Below are 4,778 nucleotides of genomic sequence, written 5' to 3'. Positions count from 1 at the left end.
TGTTATTGTTTTTTGATGCAGAATTTTATTCAGAAAACTAATGCTAAAGATGCGTCTGGGAACATTGTATTTGGAGATTTCGGTGTCCACATTCAACAAGAGGTTGGTGGTTGTATTTTGACTAATTTCATGTGGTCTTCATCTCTCCATAACTCTTGAGACAAGTTAAGTGGGTTGATAAATAATGAGCTGACTAAAAGTCTAATTTTTAACATCAATTGATATGTGTTGCATGGATAAGAATGGACTGCAGTTTGGCCTTTTAGTTGTCATTTGTTAGAGTTACAAATATGATATATTTTAAGCCTTCAAGATCTTACTCTATTAGTGACTCTTTTTGCTAAGACTAGAACTGACTTTTGATGTTATATATTTGTGTGAATTGTTCTTCACTTGAACTGGAAATCATTAGAAAACCTACTGATGCTGCGATCGATCGCACTCAAAGTGCGATCGATCCCAAAATTTCGAAAACCTACTGATGCTGCGATCGATCGCACTCCAAGTGCAATCGATCCCAAAATTTCAAAAACCTACTGATGCTGCGATCGATCGCACTTGAGTGCGATCGATCCCAAAATTTCGAAAACCTACTGATGCTACGATCGATCGCACTTGGAGTGCAATCGATCGCAAATTTCCGAAACCCTACTGATGCTGCGATTGATCGCACTCAAAGTGAGATCGATCGCAAATTTTCGAAAACCTACTGATGCTGCGACCGATCGCAATCCAAGTGCGATCGATCCCAAAATTTCGAAAACCTACTGATGATACGATCGATCGCACTCCAAGTGCGATCGATCGCTTTTTTTTTTATTTTTTTTTTAGGACCATTAGGGTTGACAAATGTCGACCCTAATCGTCAACTATCAGGCTGATAGTCAATTTTTTTTTAATATTTTGGGACCAAATGTGGACGCTAATGGTCAACTATTAGCGTCGACTAATTCTTTTGTGTACATCATCTTTAGAGTCAAACACATGCATCTTTTAGGGTCGATAAAGTGGACGCTAAAAGTCATCATTAAGGACTCTAAGTGGACGTTGATAGTTAGTTTTTTTTTTTAATTTTTTAGGACTATTAGCGTCCACTTTTGTGGACGCTAATGGTTTAACTATCAGCGTCCACTTGGATTTGGACGCTAATAGTTATTATTATTATTTTTTTAAAAGGGCCATTAGGGTCCATAAAGTCGACCCTAATGGTTAACTAAAAGTGGACGCTATTGCTTGACTATTAGGGTCGACTTTCGCTTCCGTTTACATCATCTTTAGGGTCCAAACATTGTGACTTTATGGGCGATAAAGTGGACGCTAAAAGTGATCATTAGGGTCGACTTTTAAGTGGACCCTGATAATCAGACATTTGATCATTAGGGTCGGACTATTAGGGTCGACACTTTTAGGGTCGAAAAGTGGACGCTGTTGGCAACAGCGTCCACTTTAGGGTCTTTAGGGGCGACTTAAAGTCGCCCCTAAAGACCTAATTTCTTGTAGTGTCTATAAGTACATGACGATATGCGGCAATATTCGGGATACTGGTATTGTACTACAGATCCCACGGAACAACATCAACCCAAGCAGAAAGAAGTTAAGGATCCGAGCAAACCATATATATGGAGAATTTCTATGACTATTAAGATTTGTTTGTGTCTAACACATTATTTCTTGCATTAAAACATGAGTGACTTATCACCGGAATTATGCCACAACTTTTTAAAAGTAAATCATATTCCAATGGTGTAATAACTTAAAATTTAGTAATTACATAATAATTTACTTACTAAATCATTAATTTACATAGACTAATTTCACTGTAGTAACACATTTTTATTAGGGCTCATTACATAGACCAATTTCATAATAATTTACTTAATAAGTTATGGATTTACACAATTACTTTCTTTTACTTGTGGAACACTTTGGTATTTTGCATATTAGCATGTTGTCAGGCTGTATAATGAAAAATTCGCTGGAATGAAGATGTCGAGAAAATGACTCACACTTTCAGGTTTGCTTAGACATGTGTTAGTTATTATCGTTATAGCAATGTTGTTTGGAGGCTTTGAGTCTATATTGATGATACATGATATTATTTAAGGAAGATCATATGATTAGTTGCCTCATATCACTTATTTTCATTTTTTGCTATAGCATACTCTGATATTTAGTATAGCGTGATGAATTCAGCTAATTACCAGTTAATTAGTTTGATAACACTATGAGTCACGCTCCAAGTTAAGTAAAATTAATTATTTAATTTTGAAGGCGTTACAACCCCAACCCTTTTGGGGTGGACGCGAACCACCCCCAAACCATAGTAGCATGCATCTTTACTCATGTTGACACCAAGTCAATGTCAATATCTAACCCTTTTTCATTAATTATATTGAAAAGCCATAGTAAATCAAACCCATAGGCATAAGCTTTTGGGTTGTGTGGTGTCTCAACATGCTATGTTATGGCTCACTAAAATCCCCAAAGTATCAATCTCCCTAAAAAAAAGGTTTAATGAATCAATTTATTGAGAAGTTAGGCCACAAAGTTTATGGAACACTATTTAAAAGAAAATAATTTCAATAAATTTATGTTTTAGTAAAGATCCGAAACCCTACAAGAGAAATAGTAAGAATTCATAAATGATGTGTGAACAATGGGTAGGATCCACCATGTTAATGTGTGTTAGGTTTTAGATATTGGCCCATTTTGGAGATCAAAACAAGGGTTGTAAACTTTTTATCACCTAAATGTTTTGGTGTAAAAAGTTAGGCTTAGATTGAAAATTTTAAGCTACTGTCAAAAAGACCGTCATATATCGTTCTCACATGGTGTGTGATAATAGAACTTTTGCCTACCCTAGAAGACTGTCAGAAAAACATGCCGACACTACATGTAAAAAGAAAATTTCAGAGCTTACCCAATTGCACCCTCAAAAGGTCCGTCAGAAGAATGTCATAATGCTATTCGTGGAAGATGAGTTCTAGAGCCCACTCGAGATGGTGATCTATTTTTATGATTTGTTATGAAGAAATCATATATAAGGACATCCTAATGTTGCTTGTAAAAGGATATTTTCATAGCCTACCTGAGAGCATTGCTAGAAGTACCATAAAAAAAATGTCCTGACGCTACTCATTGAAGATTAATTATAGAGCCTACCTGAGAGCACCGTCAGCAAGCTGCCCTAATACTTCTCTATATTCATGGCTTTTTATGAAGAAACCCTAGAGGTGTCTTGACAATGCATTTACACATCCTAACACTGAAGGATTTTCTACACAATGTTGAAGCATTTTTCACACAAAAGGATTAGGGTTTTCTATCCTTTATCTTTATAAGGATGGTGATAATCTACTATAGACCAAGTCTAAGCCCCTAGAACGTTTTGTAACATTGTTTAGCTTCACCTTGTTGTGTGCTAAGAGAGCTATTGTTGAAAGCTTTTGTTGCTTCATCTCTCTTGGAATTTTGTTTCAAACCACAAGCCTTTATCATATCTTTCAATCATTGAAGAGTACCAGTGGGTTGGTAAGTACGTAACTTTTGTATAGAATTGGCGAGTGAGAAGCTGAAACTGCTAAGGAGGCAAAAGGGTAAGCAAAGAGTTTGTCTATGTACATAGAACTCACTTTGAATTTTCTATAGTGATTGATTTTTTGGGTTTGACTGCCTTGTAGTTTTGAGATGCTCAAAGGATTTTCATTTTGTCACCAAAAATGTGGTGTTGATTGTTTGGGTGATTATCCTTGTAGTTTTCCTTTCACTGTAGCATTTTATTTTATCTTATTTCATTATCGCTTGTGTGGTGCATAGGGGTTTGAATATGATCCTCTCAATTATTATCAAGGTTCACTCCTTTTGAACTAACATTTTGAGTGTATTTTTGACCCTTGTTGTCAAGGCACAATCTCAATCTTTTCTTAAGTCATTGGATGAGAATGTGTGGGCTTTTGTTGTGATGGGATGGAAACATTCTAAAATGGACCTGGCTGAATAGTGGTCCAATGAATTATTTTTTTAAATCTTTTTTCTTTTATTTATAATTAATAATTTTATTAAAAGTTTCATCTTCTCATTGGGTATGACATTGCAATAGCACTAAAAATTTAACAAGTGGAGTAAGTATCTACTTGATATCAGTTTTAACCAAAGCGATTTGATAAAAGTTCAGCTAGCTGCCAACAATGATAACTCATTAGCAAACAAAATTCCTCAGAAAATTCTCTTATTATGAATAACAAGTCATCTCTGATCTCGAGCAACTGCAACTTTTTAGATAAAGAGTCTCAAAAGAATATACAAAATCCAAGAAAACTAAAAGGAAAAAAGAAAATCAAAATCTTCATTTGGATCAGTTTCTCATTAATTACATTGTGTCCTTTCGATCACCAACTCTAGAAACCGTCTCTTCTGTTTTTTTAATGAATAAAATTTTCATTCCAACACAAACAAAACACTAAAACACACCAACAATAAAGCTGGAACTCAGTTCTTTACATCAAACAACAAGAAACCAAACCCAAATGAAAGCAATTACAAATGGTCTCATACAAAAAAAAAAAAAAAATCACAAGCTAAAAAAAATACTACCACCCATCAAAGAAAAAAAAAGACCTTCGTCACCCATTTTGAACCAAGATACTCAAAGGAATGTTCTAATTCTCGCAAATCTTGACATTTTCAACAGTACGCTTGAATTTTCGTTTCCCCTTTCCCATGATTCTTGTACTAATCTCCCAACAACTAAGTTATAATATTTGCTCCTCAGAATTCAC

The sequence above is a fragment of the Corylus avellana genome, chromosome ca3 (assembly GCF_901000735.1).
Source record: "Corylus avellana chromosome ca3, CavTom2PMs-1.0".
In the NCBI taxonomy this organism is placed as follows: Eukaryota; Viridiplantae; Streptophyta; class Magnoliopsida; order Fagales; family Betulaceae; genus Corylus; species Corylus avellana.
This window is presented reverse-complemented; position numbering follows the sequence as displayed.